Source organism: Conger conger, chromosome 8, assembly GCF_963514075.1.
Source record: "Conger conger chromosome 8, fConCon1.1, whole genome shotgun sequence".
Taxonomy (NCBI): Eukaryota; Metazoa; Chordata; class Actinopteri; order Anguilliformes; family Congridae; genus Conger; species Conger conger.
The window spans coordinates 10,306,482-10,322,851 of NC_083767.1; the positions used below are offsets into that span (position 1 = coordinate 10,306,482).

Here is a 16,370-nt window from a genome sequence, read left to right on the forward strand (position 1 = left end):
TCAATAAAGTGACCAGAGCCCTCTTGCTCCTGTTGTGTGCCCTCCTCTCCTCCCCCAGCTGACGTGTCTCCACCAAGAGCAAAGTATAAAAGGAACACGGTGGGCTCAGAAAAAGACAAGAACACAATCAATGAGCGGCGGGGAAGGTGGAAGGGCGAAGAAACAGAAAGGAAGCAGACAGGCTACGAGGGAAACGCCAGAAAAAGCCACGCACCGTGACCACTTCCTACACCGGAGTTCAAGGCACCCTTAGCCACCTTGGTGAATATCACAGTTTGAAATTTTCCATGGGACGCATAGATTTTTTAAATGTACAACAAGTGCAGCACAAATATAGCATCCTCTTGCTTTTTCTATTCATTTAGAAGCACCATATAAAGTTATAACCCAAATCTCTGTTTTGTTTTAAATGTTTTCTTCTTGAGTATGCTACAACATCACTGTGCCCATGCGGTATGCTGCAGATTTGTATTTTGTGAGTAACGACAAATAGTTTTACAAGTGAATGACTTCTTCAAGGGGTACTGATTTCAAATAGTTTAAACAACAGGAACTATGATTTTTTTGTTTGTTTGTTTGTTTGTTTGTTTTGAGTTATTATGTTATTGTCAAGTATTTTTGCACAGGACAGTCATCGTATTCATTTGAATACATATGTAGTGAACACACAGGAGATGACTCATCTTCAAGAAAGCAAACGTTTGCCGTTACCGAATATGAATATGGAGGACTAAGAAGTGCCAGCTGGGACCAATGATAAAAGAGATACGCAGTAAATGAACAGCTTACATAACGTTATGATTAATCACAATGCCGGTATCGTGCTAGACGGTTTACTTAATATGGTTTTGGTTGCACACAATCAACACTGAAAATATTATCATCACTGAGTATGCAGCACATTGTGTAACGCTTTATAAATACTGGAAAAAATAAAGTGACAAGTATGTTGGCACTCAAGCTCTCCCTCAAGAACAAATGCGGCTCTACATCTATCCAATTAAACTACCAGACTACGCTCTGTGACAATTCCTTTGCTAAGAGCCCTACATTAAAATGCAATTGACTGACCTGGAATGAAACCATATTTGTACAGACCACAACAAATAGAATGAAAAAGGACATTCAATCACAATGAATAAACTGCACAAAATGGACACTGCCAAATGCCCTGTTACAGTAAATTATAATTTTAAGGCGATGACAATTACATTTTGATTGACTGGTTGTTTTGTAATTGGGTGGGATGAGGAATACTGTTTAACATATGCTGATGTAATAATGGAAATGAGAGCTCTGAATTTAATTGGCTTTTTAAAAATATGTCTGTGTGTGGGACTGTTTACTGCTCATCTCTGTTACAATGTCATGTTCTCCGGAAAAAAGAAGAATCGTCTCATACTAATTGATTCACTAAAATATCTACCTCCTCCTTCAACTAAGCCAGGGATCACAGACTGGCACAATTATCAAAATTATGAAAGGCTTATATTTTCAGTACTGTTAGTTCATGCTGGCAGCTCAAATTCTGTCTCATTTTGGTGTTTTTTCAGGTGGGGTGGGGGGAATTAAAGATACATTGGACAGATCAACACTTTCCACCAATTTTGTCCGAGGGGAGTCACAAAAAGTCACAAAAATCACAACAAAGACGCTACCAAAAACAGGCAACTTATAAACGTACAGACCACAAGGACTACCATTCACTGTGATGTTGCCCATCATAAGCAACTTTGATTCAATCAGAGACAATCAATCCAATGCTGTATTAAGATACAGGGGCAGCATTGACAAATAAAAAGTTTAGAACAGTTATGAAATGAAAGAAAATACTTTTCTTAAAAATTTGCAACAATCTGTAAGAACTGAATACAAGATTGCAATGACAACTGCCGTATTGATTTTATACTCAAACCTGTCACACTCTTTCCTTTCAAAGGCATCCTTTTGAGCGTACTTGTACATAAGATTGGCGTACTTATTGCACAGTCTGACATTATTCTTTTTTAATCATATTTTTTGGAATGAACATAAGTGTAAAAGAAAAACTTAAATTAGGAGAACAAGAAAAAAAAAAAGAAAGAACTATGAACCTAGACTGATGGTCATATTAGAGAATTCATGAAACAGGATCTTTCATATTGCAAGAACGCCTACCAACCAGAAAACCAGTGTCCCTACATACTGTAACACTGCAGCCAAAACGAAAATCATAGAAATAGTGGATCAAAATCTGTGCAATAACTGCCCACAACAAGTGCCCTGAACCTTTAAAAATGAACCCGGTCACGAAAGTGAGTGTTCTGGCCTGCCTTCGGGTGCTGAGCAGTCTGTGTGTGCAGAAAGACCGGGCTAATTACGGGATGTGCCTGGGCATGCACCGCAGACGGAGAGGGGGGGGCGGGGGGGGTGAGAGGAGGGTGAGAGGAGGGTGAGAGGAGGGCGGCTGGGGCGAGGGTGGGGGACATTCACAGGCTTTTCACCGAGAGAGAACGGAGCCCGTCAGATGGCCGTAACTATGACAGCCTCATTCCACATTCACTAAAGCAGACTGCCGCCAACGAAACACGGACACTTTCATCAGAGTAGAACAATATCAATTAGAGCATTCATTAAACATGCACACACATTACTTATGAATTCTGTTTAAGGCAGGCCCGCACATCATAGGTGGTAATATATCATTCCGAAATGACGTGTCAGTTTATTCTTCCGTACTGTGGAAAATAGGACACTTCAATGAACAATGTGACATCCTGTTTCTAGGCGTTATGGGTGAGATCTGTTTTTTTCTACGATTTGGATCTGTCCTGCTTTACCCAAAAAGAGCACTGAGACCACTTCTTTTTTTGCGCTGGAGATGATCCAAAGCTTAAAAACCGCTGTGACAAATGGGGTTTCTACCCTGTATCGTCCTCGATAAAAAAATAAATCAAAATGTAATTGCGGCCTGGACTTCATGTTGTTTTTCCGCGAAGCCGGTTCTAAACAGAGCAATTTGAGCACCATCTGCGAAACATCTGTATTTAGCCCATATATGTGTAAATCAGCAGACACTACTCCCTGCAAAGTTGTTTCCAACATGACAAATTACACAATCTGCTGAGAATGAACGTCTAACTGGGTGATTTAGAGTGAAGTGTGCATATTCCTAAACTCCATCCCCGGGTACCCTGCAGAATTGAGCCATTGTGCGCTGTGCAGTAAATCCGCACAGCGATAGCAGTTTACTTATTCATGATGCACTGTGCCTACCAGGTCCCAGGACTGATAAAAATTATGACAAAGGGTAGTCACTATTTCATATCGGTATGAAATGCCTGCTTTATTCCCATCCCACTTAATTTCTCCCGTGTTGACTATTTTTTTCCTCACTACACCTTATGATAAAGAGATTTTTTAAATTTATTTTAAGTTCAGCTTTTTTATCTTAAAATGTAAAATGAAAAAATCTGTGATTCTGGTGTGAATATCAGGACCATAACTGAATGATTTAATTCGCCACAGCTGGGAAATGTTTGATAGCATTACTGCAAAAACACGGGCAGCCTCTGTTGACGCAGTCATTCAAGGACATTCTGAGCAATCAGCAGACCATGACCACTGCGTCATATCGCCTTCATCCACGGCTGACATGCTTAAAACATGCCTTATGAAATCTGCCTATTCAACAGAACAATATACAAAAATGAGGCAGCAACAATCTGCGGATTAATCAGGAAAGCTGTATCGAGAAGTGGGGCTAAATTGAAAAGCACTATACCTCATGTCGCACATTTCCATCGCAATCTGAATAATTTATGTTCAACGCTGCATGTTCAGATTGTCCAATTTTACCTGCATTGTGTTCCCTGCCAAAACGAACACAAAGAGGGTAATCTGCAGGAATAATTGAACCTTTATTACCTGTGTGTATGACCTCAAAATAAGGGCAAGGGAGGTGAATTATGTTGTGTTACTTTGATTTTTACACAAGTATGTTCAGTTCTAGTTATAAAATGATTAGTTATAAAAGGATCTGTTCATCACTTGCTGAACTGTTTCCAAAAACCATAAAGAACAGATCACGTGAGTAGTTCTTTGAAAATAAGGAGGAGACCGTATGTAGATTAAATCTACGGTAAAAAAAACAAATGCTGTTCCACCTCTCAATTCTGCAATGGACGAGAAAGTTCAAAAGACACCCATTGTTCTGTGGAACATTTGGATAAAACAATAATTCATGCATGGAGTATAAGGGGATTCAGCAAAAAGCAACAAGAGTTGCATTTAGCCGTTTGGAATGAGAAAACTCTGTAGTGTGTTTGCCAGTCGAATTCAGGTAATTACAGTACACAAACTGAAATCTGAAAACTAATTTCACAGTAATAGATAGGTAGATAAATAATTTTCTAGATACTCAAATTTTACAGTTAAGAGGGGGAAACTTGCCTCAACCACCACCAAGGTGTATCACCCACCTAGGTCATGTAAGGTTATAGGAGTCATTATGTGTATGAAATACCACCATACATGACTTATCGAAACCATCTTACAAATACAAGATATCATATAGCTTTTCCTCCATTGAAGAGATAATTGAACCTCTCTCTTATTAATTTTAGTTAGCCAGCTTTCACTTGGGTTTAAAAAAGTCTATGTACAAACCACACACTGGTGCACTCACAGGAAGATTGTCGGTACACAGCTTTTATCAGCTTTTAATCAAAGAGTTATTCATTTCTTTAATTTCTCAGTTTGCTATTATGAGAAGGACTGGCTACTTTCTGGGCTGGTTTGCATAATAACAGGAGGGGGAAAGTTCTAGGCCATCTGCATATGAAATGCTGAAAGGCATGCAATTCAGAGGTGAGAAGCCTTGTCTTATAGATCGGCCACATTATTTCACACTGTAAAGGTTCATATTTAACTGAAATTGTCCTTTAATTAACATTATTAATGCACTTGTTATACGTATATATTAAAAAAAGAAAAACATCACCTCTCCATTAAACACTGTTTAGTTTAATCAAGAAAATAACTGGTTAACTTTGGTTCTTTAGGAGATGCCAATTGGGACCAGTTTCTCAGATTACAAGACAAGAATTCCAGGAAAATGCCCAATATTTTTTGATTATTTCCTCCCCATCACCCAGAGTCAGAAAACCAGATACAATTCTGACATTCGAAGCCAGCGATATGCCTGAAAAGAAAGATAAAAGGTCATTTCAGAGGATTGCGTGGAAGCTACGACAAAATAAGACACAAATAAATATTTCAGTCTTGGGTCAAAGACACATTTTTCCCAAATTGAAATTTGTGGAGTACAGAGCCAAAAAATATATTTGTTCCACATATTATGGAGCTCCAAACTGTATATAGTGATCTCGCCTCAACCACCACCAATGTTTGGCATCCACCTGGGTGATGCAAAGTAGCCATTTTGGACCAGAACACGCACCACACATCAGCTGAGGTGGATAGGGAGATCATTTTTTTAAATCTAATAAAAACAGGGGGCGATTATACAGAAGACAGGAAGAGAAAGTCACGTTGGGAATTTAGCCAGGGGGACAGGGGAACCCTTTTTTTGCGATGACTGTCATGGGACCTTTAAACGCACTCAGAGAGTCAGGAGCTTGCTTTAATGTCTCATCCGAAAGACCGTGTCTCCTACAGTCCAATGTCCCCATCACTGTACTGGGGGATTGGGGTTTATTTGACCAGAGAAAAGACTGCCCCCTACTGGCCCACTAACACCACTTCTTCCAGCAGCAACCTAGTTTTTCCCTGCATGTAATACATTTTGTTACCTTCAACTATTTGGCCGGAGCACAATATATATGGGCATATGGCAGCTGGCATAAACAATTCAAACCTAAAACCTGTAAGTACTGCTGAAAGATATTTGACACAGTTACCAATCCTGACTGCATATGACAAGTGGCAAAAACAACACTGGGTTTTACACTGCCATGGCTATACAGTCATTAACCAGTGCTGAATTTCATTCTATGGTGTGCGTGCCTGTGTGTGTGTGTGTGCGCATGTGCGTGTGTGTGTGCGTGCATGTGTGTGTGCGTGTATGTGTGTGTGTGTGTGTGTGTGTGTGTGTAACTGCATGTCAGCCTCAGCAAAAGAATCAAGCACTTGGCCTACTACCTAGATGTAAGTAAATCAATGCGGCACTGCCTTCACCAGGATCACTGGAGGTCCTATGGGCCTTTCAATCTCAGATCAATGTAATACCTGCTCGGTCTACTCAGAGCTTTCCTTTCAATCATGTATCTGCTGTGTCCATGCAAAGGACTGCCAAGAATACCTCAAGGTACTGCGATTTCACACTTTCAAAAGCCAAATCTCTCCATTTTTGCAGATCATGAGCAAGCCATTCCACAAATGTCATACCTGTAGCTCACACAGCCTGTCTGCCCTGTGTTTGAGGGGTAACTCCTTACATATAGACTAAATTGTTCCGACTGTACATCATCTTATCACAAAATCTCACTATTTTTACTTCCAAAACCTGCAAAGAGATTCATGTTTTTTTCAGTAATGGCATTTTCCCACTGTGAAACGACCAGTGTAGCTCCTCCAAATCCACCACTGCCTCACAGTGGTTCTCCAAACACGTTCTGTCCTAGCCCGCCTGCTCAAGTCTGAGGAACAGCCTGACCGAGCCACCGCCCAGGAGCCGTAACACACTACCCACTTTCTAATGACCGACCTGACTGTGCTCAAAGACTTACTCAGTGATGAGTAATATTAAAAAAGCTATGTATCTGTGTGTGTGTGTGTGCGTGTGTGTGCGTGTGTGTTTGTGTGCGTGCATACATGCTGTAAATACATGTGTATAGATGCAAGTATTTATGTATGCATGTTATTATTATTTTTCACTTTTTGACAGGGACAATGCACATGAATAACATGTCTGTAAAAGAGCCAGAGTTAGCCAGATAGGCTAACATTTTCATCTGTAGTCCCCAGGTCACGGCTCTGAAAGCGCATGGGCTGAACACGCAAACTCCACGCGGGGGGATGCAGGTGAGCCGCAACTCAAACCCAGAGTCACCGTTTTGCGAGGCAGCAGTGTTGGCTACTGCGCCATCTTGCCGCAGTTCTTAATATTGTTATTTTTTTCCCCGTTTTAGCATACGGAATTTCACAAAACCCACGTGTGCGCCACACATGTCAGTTTTTTCCAAAGGCTGCCATCATTATTGACTTGTCACTACTCGTTTAGCAGTGTCACCACTACGATAGCCGCTATCAGAGCGGATGCCTTTAACTTGCAATAACAACAGGTGCTTGCATCAGTCTTCCCGGATAGGTCTTCACAGAAACAGCCAAGCATTTGACACATGCAGAGCACGTCTGCCACATAAGCTCAGCAGATCGCTAAAACTGTGTGCGAAGGGACTATACATGGTATATTTCATAAACCGTTTCATAATGATCTCCAAGACTTAAATAAAATGAATCAATATTGTGTATACACATATAAAGATTCTAGAGGAATTTAACTAAATGAACAAACACAGCACAGAAATGGATATACACACAAGGGACAGCAGAGACATGGATGGACAGATAAACAGATGAAGGTTAATTACAGGTATACTTCTACATCAGACAGTAATTGTTTGTGCTGTGTATTTTTTCAGGGCTTATAATGCACGAATCTGCAAACTAAACAGAAAGGATGAAATGAGTGGAGTGTTGTTCCGAGTTCTGCTTTGTTATTCGTTATAACATAATTACTCAAGCAGCTTTTGGAAGCCACTCTGTTTCTGTTATGTTTCTGTTTTGGACAACAGCATTCTTTTGAATGAAATGAACACCAAAATAATTTGCCCAAAACATATCTTTGCTTCAACTGTTCAGGTTCATGAGTGAGTTACAATTTTCTTCCAAAGCTCATCTGGTATATAAAATAATGTGTATTTCCTTGTGTCGGAAAGAAAATATCCACCATGCATATGCAATGCAATTACACAAGGCGGCATTTGCAACAGATAATATCTCCGGCTGAACGCATGAAGCACAGCCAGCTAACATCAAGAATGCTGGATAGCAAGCAAGTTCAATCATTTATCTTTACCTTCTAACCTAAAGTGCATTTTGCATTTGCCATATTACTATTACTAAGTCATATATCCAATGATCCCACTGAATGCTTCTGCTGAAATTAAGAACTACCTGCATGGAACAGATCACTTAGCCTCAAAACAGCACTCTGAGTAGTTAGCTAGTAATATTGTGCAAGCACTGTGTTTGTATGGGTAGTTAGAATATTATTATTCTTCTATAATATGCATATACTGTCCATATTTAAAAATAGTACAATTGCTATGGAACAGTATATAAAATGATAGATGATGGTTAGCATTTTAAGGAAGAATGGCATGGATTTTAGTGATAAATAACCTGCTGGCTATAATGTCCAGTAAGGGCAAAGACATAGCTTCACATCTGGGGTTCATTCGTCAATCAGCATGCTCAAAGTTGGAAGGACGCTGTGCTCCATCTTAACATTGTTCACCTTTGACCTTTCAGCTCCTATGTTGGGATTTCTATGGTTAATGAAAGAAACTCCACTTACACCATTGTATTTTTTGTAGGACTCTCCAAATCACTGAGCTTTAAGATGGCTACAAGTGAACTTCATAAATTGGAATTCCATTTCCAGTTCCCAGTCTTTCTCTATGTTTCTTTGTAGAATTGAAAGTGAGCCCAAGCTGTATTTATTTTTTTCTATTTTTTTCCTCAAGTCTAATGCCTCATGTCTCATTTTGCAGAGCACAAAGGCAGTTTTTTTATTCGTACCTTCATTCATGGATGAATAACGTTTAACAAGCAATCTAATCAGCCTGTCTACTGATTGACTGATAAAATTCTACAACACTAAAATGTTCACTTCTTCTAAAATGAAAGATTTTGCTTAATATAAATGCTCTACATAAAGCTATATCTATGCACAAAACAATTCCTTTAAAAAAAAAAAATTCTGGGTTAAGAAAATCACTCAAGTAACTCAACCAGAATTTTAAAGATCTTACATAATATAGGTTTCCGGTAAATACAAATTCCTGTACTTGAAAGGTATGGATAAATGTGAATCTACTAAATATTCATGCAGGCAGAGCAGGGCTTGACTTCACAGAGGCTATGTACAATTATCATACAGCAAGCATAACTCAGCAAGTCTCACCTGTGAACAACTTCAAAATGAAATGGCACCAAGTAAGCTTTCATTTTACATTAATAAATAATATTTTTTCTATTGTAAATGTATGTTCCAGCCCAGAACTTCTAAAGGATCACTGCACTCCTATTGTGAAACAAATGACATTTCACAACTGAAAAGTGCTCCTATCAATCACAAATAAGTTAATTTGAAATAATAAGACAGTTTTTGGACACAGGGTGAGCCTTAGTGCAAGACTACATCGCAAATTGATTACAACTGCTCATAAAATGAATTCAATCCTCTAACCCATTTCTTTGAACATTAATCTCAATTATAAGGGGCAGCTTCATAAGGGTAATGCCTTTTACAGAAATAAATAAATCAGGGTTTATTAGACAGTTCAATTAATCAGTTTATAACAATGCAATTAAGCAGAATGCTGTCGTTAGTATTGTCAAAGTTGACATGAAATGTCAAGGAAAAATTAAACAATAGAGCGACAGCTTATTGAGTGATTTAGACAACTTTTAACAGCATATATGCTATTACAATTGCTACGCAACCAAACAAGGCTTTGTGTGCTCAAATGTCAAATGCAGTTGCCAGGTTTTAGGTTTACATACACTCAAAAAAAATGGTTCCAATAGGAACACTGTGATTGCAAGACGGCAATCTTGTTAAAGGGTTCTTTGTTGGGCAAAATGGTTCTTTGTCTGTGAGCTTTCACACTTCACACCTACAGTATGACAGAGGGTTCCATAAAGAACTAAAAAGAGTTCCTCTAAGGAGACAAACCAGAGAACCTTTTTTTACTGAGAGAGTAGGACTGTAGGTTATACAGTGGCTGTATCTGTAAAGACCTGTTTCCTTTGTCCTGCCCAAGGGCAGATTTTTTGCAAGGGCTCATGTTGCATTCATGCCGGGTGAGTACTGAAAAGATGAGACTTTGGGAAATCTTAGGTATTTTTGTTTGGACAATGTCATACAACTGCATTAGCAGGGAGGAGTAGCACCCGAGGGCCACTAATAAAAGAGAAACAATTTCAAGCAGGTTATGCTCGATGTGAAGAAAACATACACACATGGCATCATGTCCTGTATGGCAAAGGTGAGTCTATTTTTAAAGTTCTATTTCGGAACAAGTACAGTTTCAAATGTTACAAAAATATTTGATCCAACTTTAACTGATTCTCAGGTAACCCATTTAGCTGTAGCAATCCAGTACAGTATGCCGCATCAAAGTTTTGGGAACCCGACCATGTTGTGATCTTAACCATCATACGTTACTAACATATTGAAAATAACAATAACTGTCCATTCATATTGTGATGGCTGTATACATTATCTTACTCTACAGGTAATTGATTATATAAACTTTAAATATATACATTGTTCAGCCTCCACAATGTCTAAATCCACATCTTTTTTTAACATAAACAATAAATTCCACACGTTATTTACATAAATGTTAGCAGACAGAAAATACTCTAATACCATTTGAATTAAAGAAAGTTGCAATTTCTGGGAAGGGATCTCGATGCAAAGAGGGTTGTACTTTTGCAAGATGTATCAACTGCAGTTCATTATTAGTAGGCTACACTGTATAACTCGCATAGGTCAGTGGAAAATACGTGGGATTGCAAAGAAACCTCTAATATTGTACGCGAACTGCATTACACGTCTTTCGTATAATAATTACTTTTAAAAAATGAAATAATGAAACGTCAGTTGAATACCGTCTTAGATCGCAGTGTTGATTCTCATTGATAATTTAATAATTGCCTGCTTATCATGTAATGTCCTTCCTACAGGTCGACAGCCATACGTAAGTATGCAAATCTGTTAAAGGAACGCACTGCAAATTCGTTGCCTTTATCCAGCTCCAAGTAGGCTATCCTTGAGTCAAAATAAAGAACTGCATTTTATATGCCGTTATATTTTATTTGATTCCTTGCGGAAATAGCAACTGTATATCACTCACTGTCTTTACTCTTTTCTTTGACAGTGTCTGCTATTTGCGTCAAATCAAGGACGCTATTAACCTGCATCAATTCCTTTACAGTGGTAAGTAGGCTATCTCTTAATTTTTTTTAATATAGTTTCAGCTCAAATACAAGGACCATTGCATTCGCCAACTTTCCCTGTTCACGGGTAGGATATTAGACCACTATTATTGGTCTTGCGTTATCTTCATGTCGTTCGATAGTCCATGTAAACAAGACAATACCCATCAGCTGACTAAAGACACGGAATTAGGAAACAACGTGAAGTTGTGTAGAAGCGAATGAGTCGGCGAGCCTACCATAAAGGTGAATTCTGTGGGACGTCAGAAACTACAGCTGCGAATGGATAGCGTGCAAGCATTATAACATTCAGCAATTCTACGGATTCAACATTCACACCGGCAAGGACAATGTTTTTAAAAATGGCCTTTTTACAAAGAGGAACTTGTCTTAGTGTAAATTTGAAATCAGGTAGACGCTCATAGAAGAAAGATTATGTTATTGCCGATAACTGTACTACGACCTATCCTCTACTGATGTTTATCCAGTGAAATGGAACGTATACCTCGATGAACTTGTTAAACCGCCGGTTGCCAAGGTTGGCTACTATACAAACCGATGTTAAATTAGACGCACACAATTATTTCAGTAAATAAACATCATGCCTGGTTAGTAGCCTAAGTCTACCATTTTCTTTTAAATAATTTTATTCAAATGTTTTTTGTCTTTTTATTAATGTAAATACAGGATATACATCCTGAAAACAACTTCGACTGATCACAAAATACAATATAGAATACTACCTAATAAAAGTACTTTCAGTCCTAAGCAGGAAACTATAACTTCTGAAGTACGAGTAAACAAGGGCCTTACCTGATGTAATATCGTTAAGCATCCAATTGTCATCAGCTGTAACAAAACTTCACTGAGATGGTCCAACTTCTTAGAAACGTCGCACTTCGCTGATGATTGAATCGGCAGTAATAATTATTTTCTCGCGATCAGTAGTTATGTCAAACTGATTATCCTAAGCTTCCGCTTTTTTTTTTTTTTTTGGAATGTCAGGGCAGATTGCGAGCAAGAGTGCGGACGGGTTTTGGAATGCAGACACAGGACACGCGGAGCGTAACGAGAGGACTCGGGAATGAAAGCATAGACTCCGGGGATAAAGAATCCGAATGTGACAAGCACACATGTGCAACTGCCAAGGACCCTACCAACCAACAGCGACTGAGAAAAACGGGGAGATCAAATTACACGAACGATTTCGTTAGAAGCCCCAGCTTCTGTGAACTACACTGAAGGTATCGCCGCACACTACAGGGAACATCTCTTCCTGCGAATGGGAGGGTATGCGCGCATTTCAGCATTGAAGGCATGGTTACACCGTTTTCCCCCTCTAAGTGGCTTTAAAGTATCTCCCGCTTTTCAGGGCTGGCGAATGTGAAGCGCCAGTGTTCCCCCTGCTGCGTCCAATCAGTGTGTCCACAACCATTGGTAATAATTTTAGGGGTCATCCATGACCAACACTTCACTCTGATGAATGGTACCGTACCGTTCGCTGCCCTGATGAGGACGTCTGTGTGCTTCTGATTACAAACGTTAATGAACTTAGAGATCTTCATTAGCTTTTCATTCTGTCATTTGGGGTCTTCACACTAGGATAGTAGGATATTAATGCTATTTACTTTAACCAAGGCACTGTACTAATACTTGCGAACAGTGTGCTCATATATAAAATGCATTTACCTATGCATAGCAGGATATTGGAGATCATCAGTAGGCTACATTCAAAAGGAAAACAATCTCTTATTATCAGATATAAAAAAGGCTACAAGAACTGCTCAGCCTCAACACATATAGGCTTACAAATGCAGCAAAATGACTGGTGATAGTAGCTTGGCACCTGCACCCCGGTCGGAGCTGAGTGAGTGAGAGTGTTCTGCAGAGAGTACCATGTTACCTCCAAATAGACTGCTGTTTGATTCACAGCTTAGGGGCCAGCTGAAAGCCAAAGGATACTTACTCCGGACCGAGAAGCCAAACACTGGCTGAGGAAATGACTGATTCCTTATGCAACTGGCAGGGACACAGTCAGGGTATTGTAACTGGAGATGTGCCTAGATGTGCGCCGTGTTACTGTCATGGGAGATCCGTATCTAGGCCCTGCTACAAGAGCTGTTTTCTCACCCCAGCCGGGTAGTCTCGGCACAGAGAATAGGGACGAGACAGATTGCTCCCTCATGCTGGACGTGTTCTGCTGGCAGGACACAGTAGGGACATGGGGGAAAAAAATGTTCTTAATTTGCAGGGTTGAAAAATATATATACTGCCATGGCTTCATGTTTGAAATAACATGCAGGCACTTACAGTGAGGTCCATAAGTATTTGGACAGTGGTATGATTTCTACTCTTTTGGCTTTGTAACGTTGGATTTCAAATTAAACATTGGATATGAATGCAAAGCAAAGACTATCGCCTTTCATTTCAGGGTATTTACATCCAAATCTGGTGATCCATGTAGGAATTACATCCTTTTTATACATCGAGCTCACTGTGCACTTACACTTGAGGATAAGCTCTTTGACAGTTCTTTTTGTGAACTCCGCCGCTGTTTTCACCCGCCATTAATTTAACGGAAGTAAGAAGCATAAGGTTAATCGCAAAGAATTATGTGGTATCCTGCCCGGTGAAGGATACAACATTACTGCCTTCAAAATCGGTAAAATGAAGGCAACTTAGACGTTTTTTTGCAGACTTTGGAATGGGATGGCACTTGATGCCTTCCATCCTGTCTTAAGAAGGTGGCAATTTCGCGGTTTTGGATGCAGCCTAGGTATAAAAATGGACATAATTCCTAGACGGATCAATTGATATGCATATACTCCCAATTTCAAATCCAATGTGCTGGAGTACAGAGCAAAAATAAATTGTACCACTGTCCAAATACTTACAGACCTCACTGTGTGTTCAGATTTGTATTACAAATCTCAAATTGTGGAGGTCAGAGGCAAATAAATAAATGATGAAGAACATATGAAGAGCACAGTACATGTCAACGTTATGTTCTTATTTAGCTATACATTTCCTGAAAATGTAATTACATTATAGATTGTTCAGCTATTATCATACTCTTGTGTTCACTTCTAGCCAAATGGGTAAAAACATCACTGAAAACATACCTAATTACTAATTCCTTTTAAAAAACCTTAACATGTCTATAATACAAGAACGTAATTTCACATCAGCAGCCTTGCATAATCCATGTAATTCACTTCTGGAAGATTCCAGAGCCCATTGTGTTGCATTATGGGAGTCATAACAAGTGCGATGGGTCACTTTATTCATATAATGAAAAAAATACATAACGAAATGCAAGCATTTATATTGCACCTCTATCCAGAGCATGTGGGATTGACTACCAGCCAACTGCTCTTACCTCCTGAGCCAAATCACTTCAACAGGCAAGCGGGAGCAGGTAAGTTCTCAGTGGTTTCTAAACCTGGTGCATGATGTAACATTATGAAAACATACCATGTCAATATTTTACAATGAATTACTGTATACCCTTATAGGGTCCTGTTTTTATTACTTTCCCCCTATACCTTATCACTATAGTGCATTTCCTTTTGAATGTTTTTTTCATTACACTTGGAAATATCATTCAGTGTCTCGGCAGTGCTGGGGATGGCAGGCTGGTGGCTATAAGGCCTGTCGGTTGACAGATAAACTGCACAGCAGTTGTGTACATTCTTCTGAAAAGCTTCAGCCTGCTCATGAAATCTCTTCGAAGAACATGGACAGTAAATTTAGTCACCAGCACTTGAAGCGTAAACAAATACATTTTGTGCCAATGGAGGGTAATATCAGGGGTTTGGAGGGACAGTATGAGCAAGTCAAGGAAGGGAGACTGAGAGCACTGATTGGTGTACAGATGCAGTCACAGAGAACATGACATTCTGAAACTGTTTAACCCTCATATTATGTTAAGATTTAATGTTTGGGGTCAAATGGACCCCAACAGTTTGAATTGATGAAAGTAATTTTAAAATTTTTGACACTTTGTATGTTGTCTTATTTTCTCCCAAATGACAAGCCTTTTATCCATAATTATAAAAGAAATGTGAGAGACATCTCATTTTAGAGCCTGGGGTAAGTGAAGGTTTGACAGCTGTATGGGAAAGTGCCATTTCCGCAAAGAAATCTAAGATCAAAATAAAAATACTTACATTTTGTACAGCTGCAGAGGGTAAAGCTAACACCACACAACACTATTGTATGGAAAGTTTGTACAGCACCTTGGAAAACATGGCACTATACTTACAGTATGTCCTGTTTACCGTTTAATCCCACAAAGTTTGAAAAATCATACAGTATTAAGATTAAAAATACATTTTTTACTGTTCTTTAAGAGATGTCAAACACTGAACTGGATCAAATAGACCCTAAACATAAAATGGAGGTTGAGCAGTAAAGTAACAAACAAACAGATTCACTTGGATGGAATATAGAGAGTAAAGTTCCCTAACCAGTTGAATAATAGACACAGAAACAACAGTCTTCCTTTGGAGCACTTAATGTACAATATCACACACCGAAGACAATGCTTTTGAAGGGAATATTATTTAAAAGCACCTTGTGAAAAAGCTGTTGTTTAAAGCAAGTAGTACCAAAGACATATTAATGACTGTAATATAGTGGCGTGTGATAATACATAGTGGGAAGCACCTTGGGAGACAGTGTAATTCATTGCCAGTGCTTGAATAATGGCACTGCCCCTAAGAGACCTATGCAGCCAGGCAGAAGTGCCCAATTCCCACTGACACCCAGTTATTGTTCAGGCTGGTCTCTGCAGCCGGGTATGTTCATTTTCTTATGACATCATTGTGATGATGTAATTAATCTGTTAAATGATTACGTGTTTCCCCATAATTATTCATGATGATGATATGGCTTCAATGTAGAAACTTTGTAATCTCTCAATTTGGGGAAATAATGTAAACTACAAGAAGACATTGTAATAATTGTAGTATGAGAACATTTGCAGACTTACCCATTTCAAAGATTTGTTGGTGCTCTGTTTTACCACCACAATGTATAGGCTCACCCAATGTATTGAAATTGTATGCAATGTTTTAATTGAATGTAATGGCATGTAATGGTATATATGTTCTCTGCTGCCCTCTTGGCTAGGTCAC

The 16,370-nt window shown here is 39.1% G+C and overlaps 1 protein-coding gene across 1 annotated transcript in view; it reads right to left on the minus strand.

Annotated features, from left to right (window-relative positions):
- si:dkey-237h12.3 (teneurin-3) overlaps positions 1–12,497 on the minus strand; it is a 224,460-nt gene extending 211,963 nt beyond the window's left edge. Inside the window, exon 1 of the mRNA XM_061250968.1 lies at positions 12,046–12,497. The gene's annotated coding sequence lies outside the window, so the exon portion shown is untranslated. The remainder of the gene's footprint in view (positions 1–12,045) is intronic.
- Positions 12,498–16,370: the final 3,873 nt, after the last annotated feature.